Genomic DNA, 15744 nt, shown 5'->3' with positions numbered 1-15744 from the left:
AATTTCCAAAATTTGCAGATGATAGTAAAATAAGAGCTACAGTTAATTCTTTAGCAGGTCAAAAGAAGTGGCAATGGGATATTGATAAGATGGGGAATGGGTTGATAGAATTCAAGTGCGAGGTGAGACATTTTAGATGGAAGTAGGCTTAGTGTTGTCGAAGAGCAGAAGGGTTTTGGGGTTCAGGTTCATAGGCCATTAAAGGTAGCATGTCAGGTTCATTAGGCTGTAAAAAAAATTCTGTAATTCTAGGTTTTATCATGAGATATTGAATATAAAGGCCAAGAGATAATCATGAGCCTATATAAAACCTTAATAAGACCTTAATAAAACCTTAATGAGACTGCAGGTTTCACACCATATCAAGGACTTGAAAAGTTGGGTCTTTATTCACTCTAATTGTTCTAATGAAGATTATGAGATGATATTATAGAAGTGTTATAAATTATTAAAGGATGGGCCTCTTGTTATTGACCCCTTAACCACTGGAAACAGATTTATTTTATCTACCATGACCCATAAAGGTAGATAAAATAAATGTTTCCAGTAGTTAAGGGGTCAATAACAAGGGGCCATTGATACTAGATTAAATGTTAGAGGTTTAGAACAAAGGGCAGGAGGAACTTACTTACAGAGAGAGTTATGAGTCTGTGGAATTCAATTCCAGGGCTCGTGGTTGAGGCAAAAACTATGTCAACATTCTGGATTAGATTGAATAGGTGGATGAATGAAAAAGGGTTGAAGGGAACAGGGTGGGTAAATGTGATTAGAACTATTTGCTCGTGTGACAGGTAAACACTAAAACGGCTGGACTAAATGGCCTGTTTCTATGTTGTAACTTCCAAATATTTTTATATTTTGTATGCCAAAAGTGACCGACTGCATTGTGACTGCATATACATAGATCAGTAATCAAAGTTACTGAGAAGAGCCTTGAAGTAGACTGCATGAATGGGTCCAAAGAAACAACTAGGTGCATGTCTGAAGACAGAAAGAATTAAGGGAGATGGCAGGAAGACAGGTCAGTGAAGTTCCAAACAATTCTAAACTTTTCTGTCCTTCAGTGAAGCATTCTTGGGCCAATGGATATCTTCTCCTTATCAGGGATTTGGTGCATATCATCAAAGGTATCTTTGGTCATGATACTACTTTACAGAATAGATTTGTGAAATGGCTGTTGTAATAGAGCTCCACCTAGTGGACTACTAATATAATGCAACTACTGATGTAGTAACAATAAAAGATCATGTGCCAAGGTCACATGATGACAGCTTCTGTTAAGGAGCCATCTTGTGGAGTGTGTGCTTGAGTAGCTGTATAAAGATATCACAGTTGGTGATGAGGATAATATATTTGGATTCCTTAGCTGAGATTTTTGTTGGTGGATAATCCTGCCAACCGACAGAAAGACTTTGAGAGGTTCTTCGTTTTGCAGAACAGCTAAAAATCCAAGGTAAATTGCAAGTACACTTGGCTGAACTGTTGACGTTGCCAAAGTCCAGATGGCCACGCCTATGGGAATAATAAGGCACTTGGGTGAGTTCCATCGTGACCGAGAAACTTTCGGAGCATACGTGGAGCGTCTAGAAATGTTTTTCACTGCGTATTTCCTGATCATTGACGTCCCCGTTGATGTAAACCGTAACTGGGTGGTTTTAGAAAGGACACAGACTATTTTCTTGACTGAAGCAGGTCCCGAGGTGTATGAAACCCTGAAAGATGTGCTTGTTCCTGTCAAGCCAAAGAACATGCTACTGACAGAGGTTCAGCACTACAGTCCTGAGCCTCTGGAAATTGCTGAAAGTTATTGTTTTGGAACACAAAATCAATTAAATGATGATTGTATCAATGAGTATATTGTAGCTTTAAAAAAGCTATCCCTTCACTGTCATTTCGGAAACTTTCAGGACTGGGCATTGCGTGACCGCTTTGTTTGTGGGTTGAGAAATGAAGTAATCAGAAGGAAATTGTTGACAACCCCTAACTTGACTTTTGATTTAGCTTGTCAGATATGGCCAACCAATACTCCCGAGAATTTCGCACCATTTCCAGTCATCGGATAACTGAGGTGAATCACCTGCAGGCTAAAAGTAAAAGGCAGTTGGGCCCCAAGGTCTCAGCAATTGGCCATGGTACCAGTGAATTGAAGTCATGCTATCAGTGTCTGGGACAACACCTCGCTCAAAACTGTCCATATGTGAAGGCCGAGTGTTTCTGCTACAAGAAAACTGGGCATCTTGCGAAGGCTTGCTGACTTAAGAGTAACCTGGCTTTCAATACTAGAAGTAGAAATCACCAGACACTAAATAGCATTGAAGAGAAGCAACAGGTGGTTCTGGAGATACATGTCATCAAGATCTCGAGGGTATCTAACAGCAATTTGTGAAGTATCATCATCCAAGTAGACATTGCAGGAACCAGGATACCTATGGAAATCGACACTGGTGCAACCGTGAGCGTAGTACTGGAATTGCTATATCTCAACAAGTTGCATGATTTTCGACTGGAGAAATCGAAGATAGAGCTTGCGAGGCTGCGTAGGAGAACAAATCCCTGTTGCAGGAAGTATCACCATATTCGTGAAATACAAGGATCTGTTTCAGAGCTTGCCTCTCATAGTAGTGGCAGGAGACATGGCTGCCTTGACAGATAGAAATTGGTTGGGATCACTGAAGCTAGATTGGAATTAGATTTTTCGTGTGGAAACGAAATTTGCATCGAAAGATGACGTCATCAAGCAATATCCGAAAGTGTTCCGCGAAACAGGCAGTCCAATACAAGACTTCAAGGCGAGTGTCAGAGTGCAGAAGGACGCAAGACCAGTTAATTCAAGCGTCTGTACTACGGTATGTTCCTTACCATACGCACTCAAGGAGAAAGTTGAGCAAGCACTCAAAAGACTCGAAACTGAGAACATTATCTCTAAGGTAGATCTAAGTAATGCTGATCACAGAAATTCTGATGCGAGGTCCATCCCCATCACAAGTTACACCAAACAGGGAAGAAGTGTTCTATTTTTCATACACTGATGAGCTGCCAATCACAGCTGAAAAGATTGGTAGGGTAACCAAACGCGACCCAGTTATGTCAAAGGTGTATGATTACATAGCAAGAGGAAGATATCCATCTATACTTCATTCATAGGAATGAATTGTCAGTAGATAAAGACAGTATCATGTGGGGTGCAATAGTGGTTATCCCAAATAAGTTCAAGCCCAAATTGTTCAGAGATTTTCATGACCAGCACCTGGGAATTTGGTTGACCAAGAGTTTTGCACGCAGTTACTTACAGTGGTCAGGTTTAGATAAAGATGGGGCTGAAATTGCCCCTTTCCTTAAGGCCTGTTACCACGGCAAATCGGTGGCCATGCTGCGGAGTGGAGTGGCCACCGACTTTTGGTGGAATGGCCGCTGCTAGCCCAATTGCCCTCCTGAGATTTCCTGGTGGTGCCCTGATCCCCCCATTACTGCTCCGCTGCTGCCGATCGGTGTTAAGCACATCATCACCGTGCACACCGCTGATCTAAACACCCCCGACAGCGACATTCTCCTCGGAAAAACTTCGGCTCGCCTGGCAGTGCCAAAACAACCTTATTCCCCGGTGGTCCAGTGAGGCTGAGGCCTTCTGCAGCAGCGGCATGGCTTCCCTTAAAGGGGAGGGCTCACTGCTGCCATGTTTTTTTTTGTCGGGTGACTGCCAGGTCAGCCCGGCAATTATGCCTAAGGGTTCGACCGGGCTGCCAATAGGCAGCCTGGCACCCACTTATGGATGCCAGGCCGCTGCCCCAGCCAAAACCCTCGCTGGTGGCCTAGTGGGCCAAAGTTTAAAAATAGTGAAGGGGAGAGCCATGGTGACACAGTGCCATGATGACATCATTGTGGCAGTGACACTGCATCCGTCCCAACGGTTGCTCCTCGGTTGCTGTTACCGCCGCATCTTTGCCCCTCAGATGTTGTCACCGCCCCCATTTACAGTGACTTCCAGATCAAAGCAAAAAAAAACAAAGAGCACAATTTCACGAAAGTTGACCTGAGCCGCAGCTGCGATAAAAACCACCGAAACGGGGTGGGAGCACCTCGTTTCGGGCGGGAGGCAATTTGTATCTCATCGGCTGCATCGTCAGTCAGTGTACAAAATGTCAATCGGTGAGCAAGAAACCACCATCAGTACCATCACAGCCATGGAAATGGCCTCCCAGGGTGTGGCAAAGATTACATGTAGATTTTGCTGAGCTTGCAGGACAATAATTGTTCATTGTGATTGATAGCCATTCAAAGTGGGTTGAGGTGTTTCCAATGGGGAAAATAACAAGTAAAACGCTAGACAATTTGCGACGATTGTTTTCTTCATATGGCCTCCCAGAAGAAATTGTGTCTGATAGTAGGCCGCAATTTTGTTCAGAAGAATTTGCACAATTCATGAGCAGAAACGGTGTGAAATATACCAAAATTCCACCATACCAACCTGCTTCAAATGGTGCAGCAGAGCGCACAGTACAAATAGTAAAATGTGCCTTCATCAAGCAAATGTTGGATCCAAACTAGCGCATTTTCTGATTATTTATCGAAATATTCCTTATACAACTACTGGTAGAACACCAGCAGAGTTGTTTCTCAAAGGACAGCCATAAACCAGGTTCTCATTGTTAAAGCCAAACTTGGCACAGTCAGCAGAAGAGAGTCATGATAGAGGTAGTGTAAGACAGAGAAGTGTGAAACTGAATCAGAAGGTTAGAGTGAAGAACTAACATCATAAATGGTTAAAGTGGTTACCAGGAAGAGTAATGAAGATATGTGGCCCTCGCACATATTTGGTTAAGATGTTTGATCATGGAAAAGTTATATATGTTCACAGGATCATATTTTACCTACAGATGTGGAAGGAGTTGAAAGATGGAATGATTTGATTATTTCCGATGAGTTAGTCTTGTTACAAGAAGTGTACCAGTAGCAAATCCGACATCAGATGTACTCGAAGCATGTCCAAGAGAAAGTCAGAATTTAAGTCGGAGTCCGAGTCAGGCAGACAAACAGCCTGAAGTTGTAGAGAGTCCGAAAACTCTCCTCAGGCTCAGCCTAGAATGGGTCTAAGTCCTAAAACAAGATTGGAAAGTTCTGTTCAAGAAAGAAGGTACCCTCTTCGAAACAGAAAACCAGTGGTTAAGTTTAATTTGTAAATATGGGAAAATAAGTTCATATCTTTTGTAATGTATACCATGCAAGTTACGTATAATGCTTATTTTATGATGATTACTTCTTCAATAAGGAGGGAGAAGTGTAATAGAGCTCCACCTAATGAGTTACTTATGTAATGCAACTACAGATGTAATAACAATAAAAGGTCATGTGGCAAGGTCACATAATGACAATTTCCGTTAAGGAGCCATCTTGTAGGATGTGCGCTTGAGTAGCTGTATAAAGATATCACAGCTGTTTTAATTTTCAGAACTATATTTGATAAGGAGAATTTGAAGGTTTCTAAATATTAGAGATATCCTTATTCAGGTACTGCAACATGACCAACAAAAACACACTCATTCCTTCAAGCGAGCGCTGGACCTGTTTCTGGTGGGGGTGGGCATCACCTCTTACAAAAGGTTGGTACTGCATGGAATTTGATCGCCTAGATGGGTCGGAGAGGAATTCCCAGATTTTTTGCCCCCAAATTGGCCTGGGTTCTTAATCTGGTTTTTCATCTACACCCAGGAAATCACATGGTTCTGGGTGGGGTGGAGAGTCATAGTCATTACAGCACAGGAGGAGGCTATTCGACCGCTCGAGTCCATGCCGGCTCTCTGTAGAGCAATCCAGTCAGTTCCATTTCACCGCTCTATCCCCGTAGCCCTGCAAGTTTATTTCCCTCAAGTGCCTATCCAATTTCCTTTTGAAATCATTGATCATCTCCGCTTCCATCACCCTCGTAGGCAGCGAGTTCAAGGTCATTACCACTCGCTGTGTAAAAAAGTTCTTCCTCACATCCTCCTTGTAACTCATGCCCAAAAACCTTAAATCTGTGTCCCCGAGTCCTTGTACCATCAGCTAAAGGCAACACCTTTTCTTTGTCTACCTTATTTAAATCTGTCATAATCTTGTACACCTCTATCAAATCTTCCCTGCAACTCCTTTGCTGCAAGGAAAACAACCCCAGCTTCTCCAACCTAACCTTGTAGCTAAAATCCCTCATCTCTGGAACCCTCTCAAGGACCTCTCAATCCTCTGCACCCTCTCAAGGACCTTCACATCCTTCTTGAAGTGTGGTGACCAGAACTGGACGCAATATTACACTTGTGGCCTAACCAGAGCTTTATAAAGGGTCAGCATAAGTTCCCTGCTTTTGTACTCAATATCTCTATTCATGAAGCCCAGAATGCCATATGCTTTGCTAACTACTCTCTCAATATGTTCTGCCACCTTCAAAGATCCATGCACATGAACTCCCAGGTCCCTCTGCCCCTGCACAATCTTTAGAACTGTGTCATTAAGTCTATATTGCCTCTCCCTATCCCTTCCAGCGAAGTTCCCTATAAGTTGTGCAGCCGAGTTTCCTGCAAGCCCTGCCGACTTTAACTGCAGGGCCCGATTTGCATTTGAGGCCTCGGTTTCCAGCCTGCAGCCAGCCAGAGGGGATTAGGTCACGGGGTGGGGCCAGGGATCAGCAGGGGAGAGTCAGTAGGAGGATCGAGGCGGGGGGGGGGGGGCACGGGTTTGACCAGGATCGGTAGCGGGGGAGAGAGGATCAGGGCCAGCCACTGGAGGATTGTGGCCGGCCTCAGCATTATCAGTGTGGTGGGGCGGGGGGAAGGGGGCCTAACGGGGAAGGTGGTTCAACCGTGACTAACCCCAAGGGAAATTAGCGATAGTGTTAAATCCAAGGAAGAGGCATATAAATTGGCCAGAAAAAGCAGCAAACCTGAGGACTGGGAGAAATGTAGAATTCAGCAGAGGAGGACTAAGGGTTTAATTAGGAGGGGGAAATTAGAGTATGAGAGTAAGCTTGCAGGGAACATAAAAACTGACTGCAAAAGCTTCTACAGATATGTGAAGAGAAAAAGATTAGTGAAGACTAATGTAGGTCTCTTACAGTCAGAATCAGGTGAATTCATAATGGAGAACAAGGAAATGGCAAACCAATTGAACAAATACTTTGGTTCTGTCTTCACAAAGGAAAACATGAATAACCTCGCAAAAATACTAGGGGACTCGAGGGTCTAGCGAGAAAGAGGAATTGAGGGAACTGAAGGAAATCCTTATTAGTCAGGAAATGGTGTTCGGGAAATTGATGGGATTGAAGGCCGATAAATCCCCAGGGCCTGATAGTCTGCTTCCCAGAGTGCTTAAGGAAGTGGCCCTAGAAATAGTAGATGCTTTGGTGGTCATTTTCTAACAATCCATGGACTCTGGATCAGTTCCTATGGATTGGAGGGTAGCTAATGAAACACCACTTTTTAAAAAAGGAGGGAGAGAGAAAACAGGGAATTATAGACCGGTTAGCCTGACATCGGTAGTGGGGAAAATGCTGGAATCAATTATTAAAGATGTAATAGCAGCGCATTTGGAAAACAGTGACAGGATCGGTCCAAGTCAACATGGATTTATGAAAGGGAAATCATGCTTGACAAATCTTCTGGAATTTTTTGAGGATGTAACTAGTAAAGTGGATAAGGGAGAACCATTGGATGTGGTGTATTTGGACTTGCAAAAGGCTTTTGACAAGGTCCCACACAAGAGAGTAGTGTGCAAAATTAAGGCACATGGGATTGGGGGTAATGTATTGACGTGGATAGAGAACTGGTTGGCAGACAGGAAGCAAAGAGTGGGAATAAACGGGTCCTTTTCAGAATGGCAGGCAGTGACCAGTGGGGTACCGCAAGGTTCAGTGCTGGAACCCCAGCTATTTACTATATATATTAATGATTTAGACAAAGGAATTGAATGTAATATCTCCAAATTTGCAGATGACTCTAAGCTGGGTGGCAGTGTGAGCTGTGAGGAGGATGCTAAGAGGCTGCAGGGTGACTTGGACAGGTTAGGTGAGTGAGCAAATACATGGCAGATGCAGTATAATGTGGATGTGTGAGGTTATCCACTTTGGTGGCAAAAACAGGAAGGCAGATTATTATCTGAATGGTGACAGATTAGTAAAAGGGGAGGTGCAACGAGACCTGGGTGTCATGGTACATCAGTCATTGAAAGTAGGCATGCAGGTACAGCAGGCAGTAAAGAAAGCAAATGGCATATTGGCCTTCATTGCGAGAGGATTTGAGTTTCGGAGCAAGGAGGTCTTGCTGCAGTTGTACAGGGCCTTGGTGAGACCACACCTTGAGTATTGTGTGCAGTTTTGGTCTCCTAATCTAAGGAAGGACATTCTTGCTATTGAGGGAGTGCAGCGAAGGTTCACCAGACTGATTCCCGGGATGGCAGGACTGACATATGAAGAAAGACTGGATCGACTAGGCTTATATTCATTGGAATTTAGAAGAATGAGAGGGGATCTCATGGAATCATATCAAATTCTGATGGGATTGGACAGGTTAGATGCAGGAAGAATGTTCTCGATGTTGGGGAAGTCCAGAACCAGGGGTCACAGTCTTAGGATAAGGGGTAAGCCATCTAGGACCGTGATGAGGAGAAATGTTTTCACCCAGAGAATTGTGAACCTATGGAATTCTCTACCACAGAAAGTTGTTGGATATATTCAAAATGGAGTTAGATGTGGCCCTTACAGCTAAAGGGATCAAGGGGTATGGAGAGAAGGCAGGAGTGGGGTACTGAAGTTGCATGATCATATTGAATGGTGGTGCTGGTCCGAAAGGCCAAATGGCCTGCTCCTTTCTATGTTTCTAGTGGTGGGGTCGCCAATCGTGTTTATTGACTAAAATTCCTTTTTTGAGTGGTATGCGGGCGGTACGTTGACCAATTTCGGGCCCGTCAACTTTTTGAACACCTCTATCAAATCTTGCCTTAATTCTCTGCTCTAGGGAAACAACCCCAGTTTCTCACATAAGTAAAGTCTTTCATCCCTGGTACCAGCCTGGTAAATCTCCTCTCAGCCCTCTCTAAGGGGGAATGAAGTGCCGCCGATATAAATTTTAAGGAAAAAGGAAAATAGGATGCAAGCATGAAAGGTTCACAATGTAACTTTACACTTGACGATCAGATAGAGAAGAGTGGATAGCCCAGAAAGCTGTAATCTATAGAGCTCAGATGTTACAAATCACTACAGTAGAGCTGAAACTGTATCTGTTATCTGAACCCAAGATTAGATTACTGCTTTAAGTTCACTTTGTTTTTTTCAAAATTAGTAATTTTTGAAATATAGACTCAATTTATATGACATGTAACTGGATAATTTTGTGTTGGTGGTGGGTATCACTTCATACAATGCAAGTCAGTGCATTTATACATAATACCATTTGTACTGATTGACATAATTTCCATCAACCATAGAGAAACAATGAAGCTGACTATCAGGAAATTCTTGAGTCCAGCAGAACACTGTGTTCTGTGAAGTATATGAGCACCTCCATTTTTACAAATTCCCCACAACCCGCGAATGCATTCACAACCACATGTTTTGTCCTGGTTTTTGCTGAAGGAGTTATTCAACACGGCACAGACTTAACTTCAGAAAAGTTATGAAAATTGCCACATGAAGAGAATATAACAATTAGTTCAGAAACCAAAAGACTGGCCTCGTAAGTCACTTCTGTCAATTAGACAAGAAAAAGAACTGGAAATATGTCTGATCACAGATTCACAATATTTGCAAAGCACAGGAATAGAAAAAGGATTATTTTTGATTCATGAGGCTACCATAAACAAAATCTTAACAAGGGAAACACTGCCTGCTACATTTTACTGACATTAAAAATGTATTTGACATTCAGATATCAGTTAGCAGGCCTGCAGTCACATATTTAAATACACATAGGCAGAATTCTACTTTCCAGATTGGTGCAGAGCTAGCAACATAACTCGTGCTACCAGCTCACACCATACCAGCAGTATACGGCAGCACTAATCTATATGGAAGATAACAAATTAGGAAATATGCATTATAATCATAGTGAAAACAATTATAAATATAATTTCAGAAGACTCCAAACTGGTTATGTGCTTTTGCTTATATAGCAACAGTCATTCATTTCAAACAATTCACTGTAAAGTGCAGAATATATCTGAGTGACCTGATAAGGTTCTATATAAATTCAAGTCTTCCTTTATCTGGATGCATGCTTTAGACATATTACCTTAGAAATAGAAGTATTCAGTTAATCTAAGCAGCTATTTCAAGTATAAATGATTATAATTAATTTTATTTCACAATTTGTGTGGAAGTAAAGTCAGTCTAGACTGGGTTGAACTAAAAAAAAATAGATGTGCTAATTAGGTGGTTCATTTAGTTTACCTTATAGAATTGAGAAAAGGTTAAGTCTCTGGGTAATGCAAGTTAGATGCACAAAATCAGCTTAAAGGTTATGATCCAGCAGCCATTACAGAAACCTGGTGACAACTTGAGCATGATTGGGAGTTAAATATTCCAACATATAGTATCTTTAGAAAGGACAAATAAATTGGGAAAGGAGGGGGAGCAGCATTGTTGATAAAAGACACATTTACCACAATTGAAAGAAGAAATTTTATAAGGGTGATCGAGTGGTGGAAGCACTATGGGTAGTTAATGATCAGCAAACAATGCAAGACTCTTAGAAATACAGGAACAGGAGTAGGACCTTCAGCCTCTCGTACCTGTTCCGCCATTCAATTAGAACATGGCTGATCTGTATCTCAACTCCATTTACTCGCATAGATTCCATATACATTAATACACTTACCTAACAAAAATCTATGAATCACAGTTCAGAAATGTTCAATTCACCAAGCCTCAACAGCTTTTTGATGGAGAGTTCCAGAATTCTATTATCCTTTGTAGGAGTTGTCTGCAGACCTCCTGATCGTCGTGATGTAGTGGGGACCTTGTATAAATACCAAGATCAGGGAAGCATGCAGCAAGTACAATGTTGTTATAATGGGAGAGTTTAATTTTCACATAGACTGGGACAAGCAGAACAGCTCCCATAGAAAAGGCAATGAATTTCTAGAATGTATTTGAGACAGTTTTCTCGATTAATGTGTTTCAGAACTAACAAGGGAGGCCATACTGGATTTAGAGATGAGTAGCAAACAATCTGACACTAAGAGAGCATCTTGCAAATACGTAGGATTACATAGGATATACAGCACAGGAACAGGCCATTCAGCCCAACCAGTCCATGCCGGCATTTATGCTCCACTCGAGCCTCCTCCTGTCTTTCCTCATCTAACCCTATCAGCATAACCCTCTATTCCCTTCTCCCTCATATGCTTATCTAGCCTCACCTTAAATGCATCTATACTATTCACTTCAACCACTCCCTGTGGTAGCGAGTTCCACATTCTCACCACTCTCTGTGTAAAGAAATTTCATGAGTTCCACATTTGATTCCTTGGTGACTATCTTATATTAATGGCCTCTAGTTTTATTCTTCCCCACAAGTGGAAACACTCTCTGCATCTACTCTAACAAAACCTTTCATAATTTTAAAGACCTCTATTAGGTCAACCCTCAGCCACCTATTTTCAAGAGAAAAATTGTTCATCCTTTCCTGATAGGTGTACAATCGCATTTCTGGTATCATCCTTGTAAATCTTCTCTGCACCCTCTCCAGTGCCTCGATATCCTATTTATAACATGGTGACCAGAACGGTACACAGTACTCCAACTGTGGTCTAACCAAAGTTCGATACAAGTTTAGCATAGCTTCTCTACTTTTCAATTCTATCCCTCTAGAAATAAACCCTCGTGTCTGGTTTGCTTTTTTCATGGTCTTGTTAACCTGTGTCGCTACTTTTAGTGATTTGTGTATTTGTACTCCAAGATCCTTTTGCTCTTCTAGCCCATTTAGATTCGTATTTTCCAAATTATATTGACCTCCCTATTTTTCATACCAAAATGTATTCCCTCACATTTATCTGTGCTGAAATTAATTTGCCAATTATATGCCCATTCTGCAAGTTTATTAATGTCGTCCTGTAATTTGTTGCAGTCCTCCTTAGTATTGACTATCCCCACCCCAGTTTGGTGTCACTGGCAAATTTTGAAATTGTGTTTTTGATTCCAAAGTCTAAATCGTTAATTTAAATTGTGAACACTAGTGGTCCCAGGACTGATCCTTGTGGAACACCACCGTCTGTCACTCTGAACAGCTATCTTTTACCCCTACATTCTTCTTTCTGTCTTGAAGCCAGCTAGCTATCTATTCTGCTACTTGTCCCCTGACTCCACGTTCTCTGACCTTATTCATTAGTCTATTATGTGGTACCTTATCGAAGGCCTTTTGAAAATCAAGATAAATTACATCTACTGCATTACCATTGTCTACTCTCTCTGTTTACCTCTTCAAAAAATTCAATGAGGTTGGTCAAGCAAGACTTTCTCTTTTTAAATTCATGCTGACTATTCATTATTATATTTTTGGTTTCTAGATGTTCTTCTATTTTCTCCTTCAGTAGGGAATCCATTAATTTTCCTACCACCGATGTTAAGCTGACTGGTCTATAGTTCCCTGGGCATGTATTATCTCCCTTCTTAAATATAGGTATTATATTAGCTATCCAACAGCACCAACTCACCTGGTGATAAGAAGTAAAAGTATGTTAAAAAAACAAGCCTGAAGGCTCTGTGCCGCAACGCGAGGAGTATTCAGAATAAGGTGGATGAATTAACTGCGCAGACAGCAGTTAACGGATACGATGTGATTGGCATCACGGAGACATGGCTCCAGGGGGACCAAGGTTGGGAACTCAACATCCAAGGGTATTCAGCATTTAGGAAGGATAGACAGAAAGGAAAAGGAGGCGGGGTGGCGTTGCTGGTTAAACATGAAATCAATGCAATTGTAAGGAAGGACATTAGCCTGGATGATGTGAAATCGATATGAGTGGAGCTGCGGAATTCCAAAGGGCAGAAAACGCTAGTGGGTGTTGTGTATAGACTACCAAATAATAGTAGTGAGGTTGGGGACAGCATCAAACAAGAAATAAGGGATGTGTGCAATAAAGGTACAGCAGTAATCATGGGCTACTTTAATCTACACATTGATTGGGCTAACCTAACTGGTAACAATGTGGTGGAGGAGGATTTTCTGGAATGTATTAGGGATGGTTTTCTTGACCAATATGTTGAGGAACCAACCAGGGAGCTGGCTATCCTAGACTGGGTATTGTGTAATGAGAAGGGACTAATTAGCAATCTTGTTGTGCGAGGGCCCTTGGGGAAAAGTGACCATAATATGGTAGAATTCATTATTAAGATGGAGAGTGACACAGTTAATTCGGAAACTAGGGTCCTGAACTTAAGGAAAGGTAACTTCGACGGTATGAGGCGTGAATTGGCTAGAATAGACTGGCAAACGATACTAAAATGGTTGACAGTGGATAAGCAATGGCAAACATTTAAAGATCACATGGATGAACTTCAGCAAATGGACATCCCTGTCTGGAGTAAATATAAAACTGGGAATGTGGCTCAACCATGGCTAACAAAGGAAATTAAGAATATTGTTAAAGCAAAGGAAGAAGCATATAAATTGGCTAGAAAAAGCAACAAACCTGAGGACTGGGAGAAATTTAGAATTCAACAGAGGAGGACTAAGGGTTTAATTAAGAGGGGGAAAATAGAGTACGAGGGGAAGCTTGCAGGGAATATAAAAACTGACTGCAAAAGCTTCTATAAATATGTGAAGAGAAAAAGATTAGTAAAGACAAACGTAGGTCCCTTGCAGTCGGATTCAGGTGAAATTATAATGGGGAACAAAGAAATGGCAGACCAATTGAACCAATACTTCGGTTCTGTCTTCACGAAGGAAGATACAAATAACTTTCCGAAGGTACTAGGGGACAGTGGGTCTAGTGAGAAGGAGGAACTGAAGGATATCCTTATTAGGCGGGAAATTGTGTTAGGGAAATTGATGGGATCGAAGGCCGATAAATCCCCTGGGCCTGATAGCCTGCATCCCAGAGTGCTCAAGGAAGTGGCCCTCGAAATAGTGGATGCATTGGTGATCATTTTCCAACAGTCCATCGACTCTGGATCAGTTCCCATGGACTGGAGGGTAGCTAATGTAACACCACTTTTTAAAAAAGGAGGGAAAGAGAAAACGGGTAATTATAGACGGTTAGCTTGACATCAGTTGTGGGAAAAATGTTGGAATCGATCATGAAGGATGAAATAGCAGCGCATTTGGAAAGCGGTGACAGGATCGGATCAAGTCAGCATGGATTTATGAAAGGGAAATCATGCTTGACGAATCTTCTGTAATTTTTTGAGGATGTAATTAGCAGAGTGGACAAGGGAGAACCAGTGGATGTGGTGTATTTGGACTTTCAGAAGGCTTTTGACAAGGTCCTGTAGAAGAGATTGTTGTGCAAAATCAAAGCACATGTATTGGGGGTAATATACTGACGTGGATGGGGAACTGGTTGGCAGACAGGAAGCAGAGAGTCAGGATAAACGGGTCCTTTTCAGAATGGCAGGCAGTGACTGGTGGAGTGCCGCAGGGCTCAGTGCTGGGACCCCAGCTCTTTACAATATACATTAACGACTTGGATGAAGGAATAGAGTGTAATGTCTCCAAGTTTGCAGATGACACTAAACTGGGTGGCGGAGTGAGTTGTGAGGAGGACGCTAAGAGGCTGCAGGGTGACTTGGACAGGTTAGGTGAGTGGGCAAATGCATGGCAGGTGCAGTATAATGTGGATAAATGTGAGGTTATCCATTTTGGGGGCAAAAACACGAAGGCAGATTATTATCTGAATGACGGCAGACTAGGAAAAGTGGAGGTGCAACGAGACCTGGGTGTCATGGTTCATCAGTCACTGAAAGTGGGCACGCAGGTACAGCAGGCGATAAAGAAGACAAATGGTATGTTGGCCTTCATAGCTAGGGGATTTGAATATAGAAGCAGGGAGATCTTACTGCAGTTGTACAGGGCCTTAGTGAGGCCTCACCTGGAATATTGTGTTCAGTTTTGGTCTCCTAGTCTGAGGAAGGACGTTCTTGCTATTGAGGAAGTGCAGTGAAGGTTCACCAGACTGATTCCAGGGATGGCTGGGCTGTCATACGAGGAGAGACTGGATCAACTGGGCCTTTGTTCACTGGAGTTTAGAATGATGAGAGGGGATCTCATAGAAACATATAAGATTCTGATGGGACTGGACAGGTTAGATGCGGGAAGAATGTTCCCGATGTTGGGGAAGTCCAGAACCAGGGGTCGTAGGATAAAGGGTAGGCCATTTAGGACTGAGATGAGGAGAAACTTCTTCACTCAGAGAGTTGTTAAACTGTGGAATTCCCTGCCGCAGAGAGTTGTTGATGCCAGTTCACTGGATATATTCAAGAGGGAGTTAGATATGGCTCTTACAGTTAAGGGGATCAAGGGGTATGGAGAGAAAGCAGGAAAGGGGTACTGAAGGAATGATCAGCCATGATCTTATTGAATGGCGGTGCAGGCTCGAAGGGTCGAATGGCCTACTCCTGCACCTATTTTTCTATGTTTCTATGTTTCTAAAAAGAATGAAAATCAAAGTGTGACGTCACAGGAAAAAAGGGAAGTGATTGGTGAGTTTTTCTCTCTTTTCTGGGGCATTGGTTTGGATTAAGAGCTGGGATTAAAAAGAAAACTTAAAAACTTAATTAATTATATA

General features: G+C 42.3%; 1 protein-coding gene across 7 annotated transcripts in view; it reads right to left on the bottom strand.

The window, feature by feature from the left end:
• Positions 1-15744, bottom strand: part of LOC139259794 (RNA-binding motif, single-stranded-interacting protein 1-like) — a 769398-nt gene that overhangs the window by 585984 nt on the left and 167670 nt on the right. Inside the window, exon 1 of one of the 7 annotated variants that reach the window (XM_070875555.1) lies at positions 10836-10937. The exons of the other annotated variants lie outside the window; for them this stretch is intronic. The gene's annotated coding sequence lies outside the window, so the exon portion shown is untranslated. Of the gene's footprint in view, positions 1-10835; positions 10938-15744 lie in introns of those variants that run through there. 7 annotated transcript variants of the gene reach the window in all.

The sequence above is a fragment of the Pristiophorus japonicus genome, chromosome 3, assembly GCF_044704955.1.
Source record: "Pristiophorus japonicus isolate sPriJap1 chromosome 3, sPriJap1.hap1, whole genome shotgun sequence".
Taxonomy (NCBI): Eukaryota; Metazoa; Chordata; class Chondrichthyes; family Pristiophoridae; genus Pristiophorus; species Pristiophorus japonicus.
The sequence above is the reverse complement of the archived record's forward strand: the minus strand, read 5'-3'. Positions and strand labels throughout refer to the sequence as shown.